This window comes from Bombina bombina, chromosome 2 (genome assembly GCF_027579735.1).
Source record: "Bombina bombina isolate aBomBom1 chromosome 2, aBomBom1.pri, whole genome shotgun sequence".
Classification (NCBI taxonomy): domain Eukaryota; kingdom Metazoa; phylum Chordata; class Amphibia; order Anura; family Bombinatoridae; genus Bombina; species Bombina bombina.
Window position 1 is genome coordinate 55,485,766 of NC_069500.1, and position 17,908 is coordinate 55,503,673.

General features: G+C 37.6%; 1 protein-coding gene across 2 annotated transcripts in view; it reads left to right on the forward strand.

Moving 5' to 3' along the window:
• The first annotated feature begins 565 nt into the window (after positions 1-565).
• Positions 566-17,908, forward strand: part of SETBP1 (SET binding protein 1) — a 283,742-nt gene continuing 266,399 nt past the window's right edge. Inside the window, exon 1 of one of the 2 annotated variants that reach the window (XM_053701056.1) lies at positions 566-1,291. The gene's annotated coding sequence lies outside the window, so the exon portion shown is untranslated. The remainder of the gene's footprint in view (positions 1,292-17,908) is intronic. The other variant, XM_053701055.1, reaches the window with a different exon arrangement.

Consider the following 17,908-nt stretch of genomic DNA (forward strand, 5'->3'; position numbering starts at 1 on the left):
TGTAGATCAAACTGCATCTGTTTGCCTATTATCTATCTATCTATCTATCTATCTATCCATTCACCATTTGTCGTTCTGCCTATTACTCTGGATACCAAGCAGTGAACTAGACACAATAACAATCATTTCTGAATTAATCACTAACACATTTGAAACAATACAACAATTAATAACAAATATACTTCTCTATACACTGTGTTTATGACCTTGGGCCAACCACATGACCTCTGTGCTAAGATTCATTATAGTAAATTGTTAGCTACTGGATAGGACTCATCATAATAATACAAAATTCCACTCCTGCAATAAAATGAAATACAATATTAAAAGCAGTTGGACATTTGTATACAATGTTGATAGATTGCCTGTAATTTTTTTTTTCAGGAAAATGATTAGAAATTAAAAGGTTTAGCTTTAGGAGGAAAAAACCTGACACTTCCTCCCACAGTGTTCATGTTATGTCAGGTAGTGGCAGTATTGAGTGTATTAACCCAGCTCTGAGCCCTGGCTGCTGCTTCATTACCATTAGTTTTTTTTTTTTTTGCTACTGCAGGACTAGGGGAGAGACAGACAGGAGGGGGCTGGAGCAGATCACGCTCACAGATCTGATTAAACAGCTTTACCTCCCTCCCGAAGGGGGAAGAGAGAGAGAGAAAACCCTCCAGCTCTGATCAGCCACAGAGAGCCCCTGAGAGCCCAGCAGCAACCTCCCCACTACTGAGGATATATCTGGAGCATTGATTTGGGTTTTTGTTGTTGCCTTTTTTAAAACAAAATATTGACAAATAAATCTTGATACATTGTATATTTTTTTCAACTTATTTTTGCTACTCCTGGAAAAAAAAAGGACGGAAAGAAAAGAAAGAGGAGAGAGGAGGGGGGGCTACCGAGCATAGTAGGCGGCTCAGCTCTGATTAAACTGCAGTGATCAGCAAAACCTTCCCCGCTGCGAAAAAAAAGGAGCTTTAATTCACCAAAAATTACTTTATTTTGGAGCAAAAAAATCCCAACCTATTTAAAAGGATTTAATACAATTTTGTGTATCTGGAAAATGAGCTTTATTTGATTTTTATTCTTCTTTCTGACTCGTGGAGTAGGAGACGCCATTTTGCCCCCTTTTTTTTGGTTTTTTTTTTTTTTTTTTTTTTTAGAAGAGTCTGGATTTTTGTTTTTTTAATGTGACAGATTATGATGCTCCTGGCGGTTCCGCAGCCCCTGTGGGAGCTCTCACTGGCTCTGGAGCGCAAGATCTGAACCGAGGAGCTGCTCGCCTTGCATGGAATATGGGTAGGTAGGTACCGTCCAAGGCGGGCACGCAATGTTTAACCCCTTGGTTGCCTGTGAGGTATGATCTCCCTCCAGTCCCCTGTGGCGGCCAAAGGGTTAACCCATTTATGTGTTTTCTCTTACAATTTATTTGTTAGTAAATATTTACTACCAGTTTTAGCCAATCTATTCTGCCGGCTGTTCATATTATTTTAATTGTTATTATTATATTATTATTATTATTACTAATATTTATATTTTTTATAAGGCATTTACAGAATGACTTTCCAAGGTCACCCAGGGTTGACATTAGGTTTCTTTCTACTTCAGGGGGACAAGTGCCATAGCAGCTGCTGATGGAGAAGGGAGAATCCCCTAATGTTTCCTATATTTCTAGTTTTTGGTGACATTATTTTTAGGTTTGGGGACTTTGGGGACAAAAATAAAATTGAAAAAAAACTGTGATCTTTGTCGCTCAAATGGCATCTGTCTAGTACTTTCCCCAACATGGTGTGTGCGTGTCAGAGCAGCAGCTGCTGTGGTTGTTTAGGTGAGTGCTTCAGCCCTGTGTGTGCTAACATACTGCTTTTTAATTTGATCTATAGGATCTGTGGGATTTAATGGCAGCTCCATTTGCTGCAGGGAATTTTGTTTGCTTTTGATAACATAACCTTTGTTATTTCCTCTTTAACCCCTTGGCTGCCAGAAAGGGCAGCCAAATGGGTTAAGTGCACCTGGTAATGATTATGAATCTTTCATTATATTATTGTTAGCCTCACATGCGACTTGTGTTCAGCACAACCCATTGCCAGTGGATGATTATCCATTATACGTCTGGTGTCTATATTTATCTTATACCCTTGTCATGTAGTCAGCCATGAAGATGATAGGGAAGGATTGGTGCTGAATTGATCCCAGCTTTAAGCAGCACTCAGTCAGTGTCTTGATAAATGTCATGAGCTGAATAGAAAGCTGCATCCACTTAGGCAATAAATGTACCATTAGTTCCTGGTGACAAATAGTGTCTAGGTTGGGCTAACAAGAGACCCCTTTATGCACACAAGTGTCTCTATGAATTGCAGACAGCCACTGTGAGCAGGATTTCCTATCTGTTTCCGTTTCCAATACAGTGTACTGATAATCTTGCTGTCTGTGCCTAAGAGACCAGATAGTGCTTATGTTTATCCACTAGAGGTGCTCAGTCAGTGGAAAGAAATATACAGACTCCCCCCTACCCTTTTACCCTCTGCCTTTTGGCGTGTGGTGAAGGAGGGTCCTGTGGAGGCAAAATAAAAAAACACAGAGTGCACAAGGATCATGTGTTCATGTTAAAACCAGTCTATAAAAACAACTGACAGGACACTACTTGTCAGCCTCTGGGCTGTTATGGGCGACTCCTGGGTTCTCCCATAAGCTTCACATTGGATTCTAGTTCTAAGGATACAATTAGCACAGGGAGACCCAGACAAATCTGCTTATATTTCATCACATTTAAATAATATTCAGCACACCAACCATCATGTTTGCAGTTTTATTTTTTAAATGTATTTTTAAACAAGCATGTCAGATTTGTATTCTATATATTCCATATGCTAATGTCAGTAGTATTCAGAGTAAAGCTTACCAGAGAATTGATTTTTTTTCCCTCCATTTTGACCTCTTCAGTTTCTCTGACAGTTCAACAGTTCACTGCATAATTGTACAACATTCTCAGCTGCTCCTGGGGCCTCTCCTTGAGATATATATATATATATATATATATATATATATATATATATATATATATATATATATATATATATATATATATATATATATATATATATATATATATATATATATATTAGTTTTTATATATATTAGTTTTTATATATATATATATATATATATATATATATATATATAATCTAAAACACAAATATATATGTGTGTGTGTATATATACATTAGATATGTGATACTAGCAATGAGCTAGAAGTATTTGTTTTGGTGGTAACATTGAGTGCGCTCAGATGATTCATTGGGAGGAGTACAGACAGGCTCAAAATTATTAGAGATTTGGTGTCCAAAATAAATGTGTTTCATTAAATGTGACAGCTGTAAAAATAAAACAATGTATCATATCACCAAATGTGTTTGTTTAGTGCACACAGAATGCTTGTGAAATCAGGCAAAATGATGTTTTTTGAATGTACTGTATTTTATGAATGCAAATCCCAAGTCATCTGTTCTCCAGGGAAGTGGAGGTTTCATCCCTAAATATTGACTTTAGGTTTTCAGTTGAACTGCTGCATGCTTTAGTTATGTGTTTTAACAGTGTATGTGCCAAAGGGGGGTGGAAATACAGTCTGTGGTAGTGCATTGTAAGTCTCCTGGCAGCTCACAAGTATATGTGGGTTTGGACGCTGTTTTTTTTGGGGGGGGGGTAACTTTTGATGATGGAGCTTAGTTAAAGGGACATGAAACCCCAAATTTTTCTTTCTTGATTTTAGATACAGAATACAATTTTAAACTAAATTCCAATTTACTTCTTTTATCTAATTTGCTTAATTCTTTTGGTATCCGTTGTTGAATAAATAGCAACGCACATGGGTGAGCCAATCACACAAGGCATCTATGTGCAGCCACCAATCAGCAGCTACTGGGCCTATTTAAATATGCTTTTCAACAAAGGATATCAAGAGAATGAAGCAAATTAGAGAACAGAAGTAAATTGGAAAGTTGTTTAAAGTAGCATACTCCTTTCTAAATTGTGAAAGAAAAAAATTGGGTTTCATGTCCCTTTTAAGGGTTTTATAAGAGTAAATTAATTTTACTTAGTGATGGTAAACATCATTGTTTGTAATTACAATATTTGTAATCATAAAGTAAAAGATTGTGACTTTCATTCATGAAAGGCTTTGTAAACGCTTATTTTATTTTTTTTATAATTGCCCTTTCATGTTTTCATATATTGCGCCGTTCCACTGCCCGTACCGGATACTCTTTCTTACTTCAGTGATAATTCAGGCTGTAGCTAATTGTATCGCGTCCCCTTTGTTACTACATAGTAATAATTCCCTTTTCATTTAATACACACTTTAGGAATTGCTAAAACTTTAGACTGAACAATATGTGTACTTAGTGTAGTAACATTACAATAGAATTTCTAATATTATTTTTTATCTATGTCCTAGATCATATTTTGAGCTAATAACAGTAACTTGGCACTCTGTGTTAGAAATGGCTTAAAAGGACAGTCTTCTCCAGAAATGTTATTGTTTAAAAAGATAGATCATCCCTTTATTACCCATTCCCCAGTTTTGCATAACCAACACTGTTATATTAATGTACTTTTTACCTCTGTGATTACCTTGTATCTAAGCCTCTGCAGACTGACCCCTTATCTCAGTTCTTTTGACAGACTTGCATATTAGCCGTCTAGCTGTGGAAAGCTTTCAAAATACAATGAGATAAGGGGCGGCCTTCAAGGGTTTAGAAATTGGCATATGAGTCTACCTAGGTTTAGCTTTCAACAAAGAATACCAAGAGAACAAAGCAAATTTGATGATAAAAGTAAATTGGAAAGTTGAAAAATGACATGCCCTATCTGAATCATGAAAGTTTATTTTTGTCTAGACTGTCCCTATAAAGCGAAGAACATACAACCCCCAGGGTGCCAGACTGAGATTATAGATAGAAAATAGTCAAGATCCTAACTTTTCCAAACAATTGTATATTATTGTAGAAAAATAAGTAACTTCCTGGTCTGAGGAATGTGCTTAGCCTCCAAAATGGCACTTATTTTTCCACAATCAATTTCAATTGTTGTGAAAACTCCAGTGAGTGCAGGTTTCAAAGTATCTCTCTCATCTGCATACTAAAAGTATGAACATTTTTATTTCCTTAGCAACATTTGCAGTTGTTTTGCAGTCCAAAGTGATACTCCTTGAAATGACTTAAGTATGTTTATCTTATCTTGTTTGCTTTTTACATTTAGGGACATATACAAATGAGCTCCTGCACATATCAAGGAATAACTGTGTAAATATGTTGCATGGTCAAGAATATGAAAACTGCAGGAAGCTAGAATTAGCGGGGGGGGGGGGGGGAATAAGAAACAAATTACTAGAGAAGCAGGCAAAATAAATAACGTGTTTTTTTTTTTTTTTACAATACTTAAACTTTTGATGGGGAACTATATTCAGTTTAAAGGGTCAGGAAAATCGAAAAATATAACTTTCATGATTCAGAGAGTGCATATAATTTTAAACAAATGTATACTTTTGTTAGATAATCTGCTTTGTTCCCTTGGTATCCTTTGGAAAGCATATCTGGATAGGCTCAGGAGCAGCAAAGCACTACTGGGAGCTAGCTGCTGATTATTGAAAGCACATATATGCCTCTTGTCATTAGCTTACAAGGTGTGTTCAACTGGGTCCCAGTAGAACATTACTGTTTCTTCAACAAAGGATATTAAGTGAATGAAGTAAATTTGCTAATAGAAGTAAATTGGAAAGTTGTTTAAAACTGAATGCTCTATCTGAATCATGAAATAAAAATAAAATAGGATACATGTCCCTTTAATGCTCCTTTTAAAGGTAGTGCCTGTTTTAGAGGTGTAGTAGAATGTACATTGGAATAGATTTTTCTTCTGGTTGCTATTGAAATGGGAGAACTAGGAAAAATAGATGCAACAGATGACGTCCCATTCTTCCTGTCAAAGCAGAAAATTGATGGGCTGGTTACTGATTCGGGCAAATATGTGGACCTCCTTAGCTTCCAGAAAGTTTGTAATTAAAGGGACATGAAACACAACCCTTTTTTTTTATATAGTTTACATAGAGGATATAAATTTAAACGACTTTCCAGTTTACTTTTACTATTCATTTTGCTTCACTCTCTTGGTATCCTTTTGTTGAAGAAACAGTAGTGCACTACTGGAGAGAAGCTGAACAGATCAACCAGTGACAAGAGGCATATATGTGCAGCCACCAATCTGCATCTAGCTCTCAGTGCATTACTGTCCCTGAGCCTTCATAGGTATGCTTTCCAACAAAGGATAACAAGAGAACAAAGTACCTTAGAAAATAGAAGTAAATTGGAATGGTGTTGAATATTGCATGCTCAACCTGAATCATGAAAGTTTAATTTTGACTTTACTGTTCCTTTAATTGTAACTGTGGCAGCCCTCTGTCAGCCAATGGGTTAATTCCAGGTAAGTATTTTACTTGACTTCTCAGAAATAGTCATTCTGGATGAAAACTCCTTTATCATGTTATATTTATGGGCCAGAATGAAGAGCATAAAAGAAAATGGAAAAATCAGTCTGAAAAAATTACCAACGCATTTCACAAATTTGGATTTATATAAAATTATATTTTGGAATTTTGTGGTGCCAACAGGATTAGCTGAAACATCATTAAATATTTCTTAATCCTTTTGATCATCATTATTATTATTATTATTATTATGTATTTGATTTATTTTTAACATTTTCGTATCCATGAAATACTGGGTATGTTTCAAAATACTGTATCAGACTTCATCAAATGGTATTTTCCATCCCCGATCTCAACTATTTGTGGTCTCTTTTAGATTTTTAAACCCACAAAGTCATGACCTCTAGTTATATTTATATATTTATATATAAATCTGTGGTGTCATTAATCATAATTTCAATTTAGCCTTTTAAATGACATTGCCAAAAGCCTTATATAATTGTAAGTGGCACATGACGAGAAATATGCCGTACATCTATAAACAAAATTGTGCCAAATTTGCATGTTCTATAAATTAGTAATATACACACATTACTGATGACTTTGGCAACCAACTGTATAGGATCCTATCATTGCCCAAGTTCTATGTTACAACTAGTTGCATTTATGCAGACACTTCTTAAACTATAAGATTAGTGGCAGCAGTATAAAACACATGGCAAAAATCCCAGAAGTTTTTCTCTGGCTCCTAATATTTGAATTGTATTATGTATCTGTTGGGATGGCTGTTATTGCAAACATTTAGTTTTTGTTGCATTACATAACGCAAAAAGAAAATGTTTAATATACAATGTTTGGGTTTTTAAGATGTAGCCCTCATGGGCTGGTCTATTGTATGCAGACAACTGTTCCTCTGTACTCTGTTCTTGAAAAACAGATAACTAAACGTGGCTCTTTTTTAAAGAGATAGTCTAGTCAAAATTAAACTTTAATGATTCAGATAGAGCATGCTATTTTAAAGGGACACTGTACCCAAAAATTTTCTTTTGTAATTCAGAAAGAGCATGCAATTTTAAGCAACTTTCTAATTTACTTCTATTATCAATTTTTCTTCGTTCTCTTGCTATCATTATTTGAAAAAGAAGGTATCTAAGCTTTTTTTTTGGTTTCAGTACTCTAGACAGCACTTTTTTATTGGTGGATGAATTTATCCACCAATCAGCAAGGACAACCCAGGTTGTTCACCAAAAATGGGCCGGCATCTAAACTTACATTCTTGCATTTCAAATAAAGATACCAAGAGAGAAGAAAATTTGATAATAGGAGTAAATTAGAAAGTTGCTTAAAATGTCATGCTCAATCTGAATCACAAAATAATTTTTTTGGGTACAGTGTCCCTTTAAGCAACTTTCTAATCTACTCCTATTGTCAATTTTTCTTCGTTCTCTTGGTATCTTTATTTGAATGGGCAAGAATGTAAGCTTAGGAGCTGGCCTATTTTTGGTTCAGCACTTGCTGATTGGTGGTTACATTTAGACACCAATCAGCAAGTGCTACCCATGTGCTGAACCATAAACAGGCTGGCTCCTAAGCTTACATTCAAATAAAGATATCAAGAGAATAAAACAATTTGATAATAGGAGTAAATTAGAAAGTTGCTTAAAATTGCATTCTCTACCTGAATCATAAAACTTTAATTTTGACTACACTATTCCTTTAACCTTTTTAGTCCGTTATGGCATTCTATTCCGTCCAAACTGCGCTGGGCTTTAGCACCGTTAGGACGGAATAGAACGTCCTAGCCGTTTTGCTGTTCTGAAGCCAACGGTGCTTCCTGGATGCAATTGCGTTCTGGAGAGCATGCCTAGCGTCGTCATAGGGACGCCCCCATAACTCGATCCCATCATTGAAATCTCGCGATCACGATTGTGGGATTTCAATTTGTTTACATCGGAACATTTCCAATGTAGACAAATTAACACGGTTGTCAAAGGGTTAAACTCACAGTGCTGAAGAGTTCAAACTTGAGGCCGGGGGGGGGGGGGTGAGTAGTTCATCAAATAGTCATGTTTTGCAATGTTGCATTAGCTAAGAATATTATGTATATAATACCCAGAGCATATGGTGTAATACCCAGGTATATTTTAATGTGTTGGTTGTAATAATTAAGTTATAAGTATATACTGTAGCCACCTTTCTTGGAAAAATACCAACAATGTTAATTAGCATAAATTATCATAAATAAATATGCATTATTACTTGGGAACTAAAGGTGTTTGTAATCACTTAAAATTATAATTTATTTCAAATTAAATTCCTTCACATAGGAAAATAAGTTTTACCCTTACAGGACCATATTAATTTATTATCTACAGTGACATGAACCCAGAATCTATTTAAAGGTATATTTTAAAAAAAAGGAAAAATAAAATTAATGTATAGGTTTATACAGATGCGGCTGATATGTCTGTGTTTTCGCTTTTACGTATTGTGAATGTTTGTTCATTTGCTTTGTTTCAGTTTCTGGGTCAGATATCTCAAATTCTAAACAAATAATGATACAGGTCCCCACCAGCTAATTTTTATTATTGATGGAAATATCATGCAAGGAATACATTTAAAGGGACATTAAATGCTGTGAAACTGTTACTCAAGTAATTTAAAACTATTCCTCACTGGCCTCAGCAGAGGAGATAATAATAGGCTTTTAATGGAATACCTGGTACCTTTCTTGAAAAGCATACCTAGGTTGGCTCAGGAACAGCAATGCAGTACTGGGAGCTAGCTGTCCATCTGAGACAGCCATGTGTCCCTTTTTTTTTTAATTTCCCTTAACCCCTCTCATAAAACATCCAGACGCCCACAAACTGCCAACCAGGATCTCACCCCACAAAATGGTCCCTGATATTAGCCACAAATGTATGGGAGGTATACATTAGCTCTCAAGTTATGATCAGCTAGCTCTCAGTAGTACATTGTTGGCCTGGTGATGACTTTATGTATGTGTTTAGCATTTCCACCTTAACACATTAGAACACTTTCTTTCTGGATTTTATGTCCCTTTTAAACCAAAGGAAAACTAGGTTACAACATAGCGAAAACCATTATTTTATGGAAACTAACACTTTACACTTATTTCTTTAATTTGGAAACAACTTGCATAGTATACAAAAACCTGCATATTGTTTTCAGGCTAATCTTATATTTGCATTTATTTAATACTTAAAGGGATACTAAACCCAATTTATTTTTCTTTAATGATTCAGATAGAGCATGCAATTTGAAGCAACTTTCTAATTTACTCTTATCAATTTTATCTTTGTTATCATGCAATCTTTATGTAAAAAGCAGGAATATAAAGCTTAGAAGCCGGCCCATTTTAGATTCAGCACCCTGGATAGTGCTTACTTATTGGTGGCTATGTTTAGCCACCAATAAGCAAGCGTAACCCAAATTCTGTACCAAAAATGGGCTGGCTTCTAAGCTTTACATTCATGCTTTTTAAATAAAGATAGCAAGAGAATGAAAACAAATTGATAATAGGAGTAAATTAGAAAGTTGCTTAAAATTGCTCCTCTTTCTGAATAATTTAAAGAAAAAAATTGGGTTTAGTGTCCCTTTTGATATCCATTTATGCTTTGTGTTTGTTGATTTCTGCCACAACCTCTTGGCGTATCCGGCAGCTAGTGGGTTAAGCAGTCTTTTCCCTCTACTCTCAACAAATTGAATTGAAACCAGAAGTCTTTTGAGCAAATCTCAGGCCAAGAAACTCAATTTTCTCTACAGTCAAAGTGAAAAAATAAATAATTTTGCTGATGTTTTTTCAAGTTGCTGTGCTGAAGTTCTTGCCAAATATGACACTCCTGCTTATTAACACATTATCAATTTAAAGCATGCATTGTTTAAAGTAACAACTCTCTCAGTGCCAACCTAGATAATCGTGAGAGTACATTAGACCTGGGAAACACTGGTCTATGATATTACTACATTAAGGAGAAACCATTCATACGCTGATGCTTTACAGATTTATAAGTCATGTTACTTTTTTTGGCAATCGTGACAAAATATACTGGAGAGGGAAAAAAAGTGTTGTTTTTTTTTAGAGAATGTCTGAATTTTATTGTAATCTTGTTTTCCAGGTTGTAGAAAACCTTGTATTTGGCAAACTCAAACATTGAATTACTACCCAGACATTCATTTGGAATGGTTTATTTAAAAAGAGATAACATTAAAATGACTTTCAACAGAAACACATTAAGCCAGTCCTGTCAGAACACCGGGATTGGTCTTTCCACTTCCAGTGAGAAACCTATAAAGAGATAGAGAAAAGAAACACACATTCTACTGTATGTATGTGTATATATATATATATATATATATATATATATATATGTGTGTATATATATATATATATATATATTTATACCCCAAGTCAGAACATGCTGTGATCTGAGATGTCATCGCAGAAAATGCAGGATGTCTGCAGAAAGAATGGCAACATGAAGGAACTGTTAGCGATTTCTGCTCCACATCATGCTGTTTTCTTCAAGCAGCACTGTGTTTTCCTCAACACAGTGCAGCCAGAGTGAAGAGCTGTTTAAAGAGAGCAGTTGATGCATTATTCTTGTGTGTGTGCAGTGTACAGTGTATGTATGCTCTTAAATCTAACTTTTAATGTGTTGCGCATATATATATATATATGTACTTTTCAAAGGGTTTGCAATAAAGAAGAAAAAAATTGCTACCAAATCACTTTTAAAGCATTTGTTTTAATGCATAAATTTTACAGTGCAGTTAATTGCTATTAACCTGCTGTGCATTTATAAATTTAGTAGATCTTGTAAAATAATTTGGACATTCCTAGAATACATGTGTCAAGGTGATTGTTTTCTAGTATAAAATTTTTTTTTTTAATTTCTATGCTATTTAATTTTTATCTTTTTTTTTTTTTTTTTTTTTTTTTTTTTGGAATCTTTTAATTTGAAGATGACTTACTTCCTTGTACAGTCTGATAATCATTAATTAAAAATGAAAGTGAATTTCTAGACATATATTGTAGCCATAAACCTCAACCATTTTGGATTTCTTTGGACAATACAGTGATCGAGGTTTCTATCCAGGAACTGAAGCTCAGTCTTCCGCATCTATCTCAAAACTGCTGGTTGAGTGTGTTACCCTTCCCCCAGGTTTGTAGTAAAACTGAAAGGGGGTTGGGTCAGCACAGGATTTGGTTGGCTGCCTGACTTAAAGGGACAGTCTACAATAGCATTTTTATTGTTTATAAAGATAGATAATCCCTTTTATTACTCATTCCCCAGTTTTGCATAACCAACATGGTTATATTAATATACGTTTTACCTCTGTGATTACCTTCTATCTAAGCCTCTTCTATGACTGTGACTATTTAAAATCTATTGAGTTGCATTTAGTACTGTGTTGTGCTAAATCTTAAATAACTCCCCGGGCGTGAACACATTTGTTATCTATATGGCCCACATGAACTATCAGTCTCCTGTTCTAAAAAGCAAATACAAAAGCATGTGATTAAGAGGCTGTCAATAGAGCCTTTGAAACAGGCAGAAATTTAGAGGTTTAAATGTTATAAAGTAAATTAATCTAACAATGTCGGTTGTGCAAAGCTGGGGAATGGGTTGTAAAGGCGTTATCTATCTTTTTAAACAATACCAATGTTTGTGTAGAATGTCCCTTTAAAATGACATGAAACAAATAATTTATGTCATGATTCAGATAGAGCATACACTTCTAAATAACTTTCCAATTTACTTCTATTAAACATTTTGCTTAATTCTCTTGGAATCCTTTATTGGAGGAGCAGCAATGCATTACTGGGAGTTTGCTGAACACATTGGTGAGCCAATAACAAGTGGTATATATGTGCAGCCAACAATCAGCAGCTAGCTCCCACTTCCTGAGCCTATCTAGATATGTTTTTTCCAAAAAGGATACCAAGAAAACAAAGCAAATGAAATAATAGAAATAAATTGGAAAGTTATTTAAAATTGTATGCTCCATTTGAATCATGAAATATTTTTTGGGGGTTTCATGTCCCTTTTAAAGAGATGCCTATCAGAGATTATATCAAGGTAAAGACGTATAATATACTCCATAACTTAAAGGGACTTGAATCTTAAAATGTTTCTTTTATGATTCAGCCAGAGTATAAAATATTAAACAACTTTCAAATTTACTTTAATTGTCAAATTTTCTTTGTTCTCTTGGTATATAGAAAAACATGGACGTAAGCTCAGGAGCGTGCACATTTCTAGACTTGGAGCACTTTATGTTAGCCATTTGCAAGAACTGTTTCCTGCCATGTAGTGCTCCAGGCACCTACCTAGGTATCTCTTCAAAAAAGAATACAATAGGAACAAAATACTTTTTTTGTTTCATATCCCTTTAAAGGAGCATAAAAGAGCAAAAAGAAAATGTAATGTGTTAGAACATTTTGTTATTACATTGCTACCTGCATATAACAGTGTGTTTAACACTTGCAAAGGGGTAGTTAAACTTCACTCCACAGCAGCAACCACTACTGGGAGCTAGCTGAACACATCTGATAAGCCAATGACAAGAGGCATATATATGCAGCCATCAATCACTAGTTAGCTGCCAGATGTGCATTGCAGCCCCTAAGCCTACCATGTTTTTAGCAAGTGTATTGAGAGTAAAATTAAATTGAAAAGTAAAGGGACACTAGATTGTTCTTTGCATGAATGTTTTGTAGATGATCCATTTATATAGCCCATCTGGGATTGTTTTTGTAACAATGTATAGTTTTGCTTAGTTTTTAATAAAACTGTGCTGATTTTCAGACTCCTAAACAAGCCCCAAAGTATCAGATGTAGACTCAAGTCTACAAATTCATGCTTACTCCTGTTTGTATAATGGGTCTTTCTCCAACATAGGTGTGTCCGGTCCACGGCGTCATCCTTACTTGTGGGATATTCTCTTCCCCAACAGGAAATGGCAAAGAGCCCAGCAAAGCTGGTCACATGATCCCTCCTAGGCTCCGCCTACCCCGTCATTCTCTTTGCCGTTGTACAGGCAACATCTCCACGGAGATGGCTTAGAGTTTTTTAGTGTTTAACTGTAGTTTTTATTATTCAATCAAGAGTTTGTTATTTTAAAATAGTGCTGGTATGTACTATTTACTCAGAAACAGAAAAGAGATGAAGATTTCTGTTTGTATGAGGAAAATGATTTTAGCACCGTAACTAAAATCCATGGCTGTTCCACACAGGACTGTTGAGAGCAATTAACTTCAGTTGGGGGAACAGTGTGCAGTCTCTTGCTGCTTGAGGTATGACACATTCTAACAAGACGATGTAATGCTGGAAGCTGTCATTTTTCCCTATGGGATCCGGTAAGCCATGTTTATTACGATGGTAAATAAGGGCTTCACAAGGGCTTATTAAGATTGTAGACTTTTTCTGGGCTAAATCGATTAAGTTTTAAAACATATTTAGCTTTGAGGAATCATTTTATCTGGGTTTATTGATATTATAATATCGGCAGGCACTGTATTAGACACCTTATTTCTCTGGGGCTTTCCCAAAGCATAAGCAGAGCCTCATTTTCGCGCCGGTGTGGCGCACTTGTTTTTGAGAGGCATGGCATGCAGTCGCATGTGAGAGGAGCTCTGATACTTAGAAAAGACTTTCTGAAGGCGTCATTTGGTATCGTATTCCCCTTTGGGCTTGGTTGGGTCTCAGCAAAGCAGATACCAGGGACTGTAAAGGGGTTAAAGTGTTAAAACGGCTCCGGTTCCGTTATTTTAAGGGTTAAAGCTTCCAAATTTGGTGTGCAATACTTTTAAGGCTTTAAGACACTGTGGTGAAAATTTGGTGAATTTTGTACAATTCCTTCATGTTTTTTCGCAATTGCAGTAATAAAGTGTGTTCAGTTTAAAATTTAAAGTGACAGTAACGGTTTTATTTTAAAACGTTTTTTGTACTTTATTATCAAGTTTATGCCTGTTTAACATGTCTGAACTACCAGATAGACTGTGTTCTGAATGTGGGGAAGCCAGAATTCCTGTTCATTTAAATAAATGTGATTTATGTGATAATGACAATGATGCCCAAGATGATTCCTCAAGTGAGGGGAGTAAGCATGGTACTGCATCATTCCCTCCTTCGTCTACACGAGTCTTGCCCACTCAGGAGGCCCCTAGTACATCTAGCGCGCCAATACTGCTTACTATGCAACAATTAACGGCTGTAATGGATAATTCTGTCAAAAACATTTTAGCCAAAATGAACCCTTGTCAGCGTAAGCGTGGCTGCTCTGTTTTAGTTACTGAAGAGCATGACGACGCTGATATTAATATCTCTGAAGGGCCCCTAACCCAATCTGAGGGGGCCAGGGAGGTTTTGTCTGAGGGAGAAATTACTGATTCAGGGAACATTTCTCAACAGGCTGAACCTGATGTAATTGCATTTAAATTTAAGTTGGAACATCTCCGCATTCTGCTTAAGGAGGTATTATCCACTCTGGATGATTGTGAAAAGTTGGTCATCCCAGAGAAACTATGTAAAATGGACAAGTTCCTAGAGGTGCCGGAGCTCCCAGAAGCTTTTCCTATACCCAAGCGGGTGGCGGACATTGTTAATAAAGAATGGGAAAGGCCCGGTATTCCTTTCGTCCCTCCCCCCATATTTAAAAAATTGTTTCCTATGGTCGACCCCAGAAAGGACTTATGGCAGACAGTCCCCAAGGTCGAGGGAGCGGTTTCTACTTTAAACAAACGCACCACTATACCCATAGAGGATAGTTGTGCTTTCAAAGATCCTATGGATAAAAAATTAGAAGGTTTGCTTAAAAAGATGTTTGTTCAGCAGGGTTACCTTCTACAACCAATTTCATGCATTGTCCCTGTCACTACAGCCGCATGTTTCTGGTTTGATGAACTGATAAAGGCGCTCGATAGTGATTCTCCTCCTTATGAGGAGATTATGGACAGAATCAATGCTCTCAAATTGGCTAATTCTTTCACCCTAGACGCCACTTTGCAATTGGCTAGGTTAGCGGCTAAGAATTCTGGGTTTGCTATTGTGGCGCGCAGAGCGCTTTGGTTGAAATCTTGGTCGGCTGACGCGTCTTCCAAGAACAAGCTACTAAACATTCCTTTCAAGGGGAAAACGCTGTTTGGCCCTGACTTGAAAGAGATTATCTCGGATATCACTGGGGGTAAGGGCCACGCCCTTCCTCAGGATCGGCCTTTCAAGGCAAAAAATAGACCCAATTTTCGTCCCTTTCGTAAAAACGGACCAGCCCAAAGTGCTACGTCCTCTAAGCAAGAGGGTAATACTTCTCAAGCCAAGCCAGCTTGGAGACCAATGCAAGGCTGGAACAAGGGAAAGCAGGCCAAGAAGCCTGCCACTGCTACCAAGACAGCATGAAATATTGGCCCCCGATCCGGGACCGGATCTGGTGGGGGGCAGACTCTCTCTCTTCGCTCAGGCTTGGGCAAGAGATGTTCTGGATCCTTGGGCGCTAGAAATAGTCTCCCAGGGTTATCTTCTGGAATTCAAGGGACTTCCCCCAAGGGGGAGGTTCCACAGGTCTCAGTTGTCTTCAGACCACATAAAAAGACAGGCGTTCTTACATTGTGTAGAAGACCTGTTAAAAATGGGAGTGATTCATCCTGTTCCACTAAGAGAACAAGGGATGGGGTTCTACTCCAATCTGTTCATAGTTCCCAAAAAAGAGGGAACGTTCAGACCAATCTTAGATCTCAAGATCTTAAACAAGTTTCTCAAGGTTCCATCTTTCAAGATGGAAACCATTCGAACTATTCTTCCTTCCATCCAGGAGGGTCAATTCATGACCACGGTGGATTTAAAGGATGCGTATCTACATATTCCTATCCACAAGGAACATCATCGGTTCCTAAGGTTTGCATTCCTGGACAAACATTACCAGTTCGTGGCGCTTCCTTTCGGATTAGCCACTGCTCCAAGGATTTTCACAAAGGTACTAGGCTCCCTTCTAGCGGTGCTAAGACCAAGGGGCATTGCAGTAGTACCTTACCTGGACGACATTCTGATTCAAGCGTCGTCCCTTCCTCAAGCAAAGGCTCACACGGACATTGTCCTGGCCTTTCTCAGATCTCACGGCTGGAAAGTGAACGTGGAAAAGAGTTCTCTATCCCCGTCAACAAGGGTTCCCTTCTTGGGAACAATTATAGACTCTTTAGAAATGAGGATCTTTCTAACAGAGGCCAGAAAAACAAAACTTCTAGACTCTTGTCGGATACTTCATTCCGTTCCTCTTCCTTCCATAGCTCAGTGCATGGAAGTGATCGGGTTGATGGTAGCGGCGATGGACATAGTTCCTTTTGCGCGCATTCATCTAAGACCATTACAACTGTGCATGCTCAGTCAGTGGAATGGGGACTATACAGACTTGTCTCCGAAGATACAAGTAAATCAGAGGACCAGAGACTCACTCCGTTGGTGGCTGTCCCTGGACAATCTGTCTCAAGGGATGACGTTCCGCAGACCAGAGTGGGTCATTGTCACGACCGACGCCAGTCTGATGGGCTGGGGCGCGGTCTGGGGATCCCTGAAAGCTCAGGGTCTTTGGTCTCGGGAAGAATCTCTTCTACCGATAAATATTCTGGAACTGAGAGCGATATTCAATGCTCTCAAGGCCTGGCCTCGGCTAGCGAGGACCAAGTTCATACGGTTTCAATCAGACAACATGACAACTGTTGCGTACATCAACCATCAGGGGGGAACAAGGAGTTCCCTAGCGATGGAAGAAGTGACCAAAATCATTCTATGGGCGGAGTCTCACTCCTGCCACCTGTCTGCTATCCACATCCCAGGAGTGGAAAATTGGGAAGCGGATTTTCTGAGTCGTCAGACATTGCATCCGGGGGAGTGGGAACTCCATCCGGAAATCTTTGCCCAAGTCACTCACCTGTGGGGCATTCCAGACATGGATCTGATGGCCTCTCGTCAGAACTTCAAAGTTCCTTGCTACGGGGCCAGATCCAGGGATCCCAAGGCGGCTCTAGTGGATGCACTAGTAGCACCTTGGACCTTCAAACTAGCTTATGTGTTCCCGCCATTTCCTCTCATCCCCAGGCTGGTAGCCAGGATCAATCAGGAGAGGGCGTCGGTGATCTTGATAGCTCCTGCGAGGCCACGCAGGACTTGGTATGCAGATCTGGTGAATATGTCATCGGCTCCACCTTGGAAGCTACCTTTGAGACGAGACCTTCTTATTCAGGGTCCGTTCGAACATCCGAATCTGGTTTCACTCCAGCTGACTGCTTGGAGATTGAACGCTTGATTTTATCGAAGCGAGGATTCTCAGATTCTGTTATCGATACTCTTGTTCAGGCCAGAAAGCCTGTAACTAGAAAGATTTACCACAAAATTTGGAAAAAATATATCTGTTGGTGTGAATCTA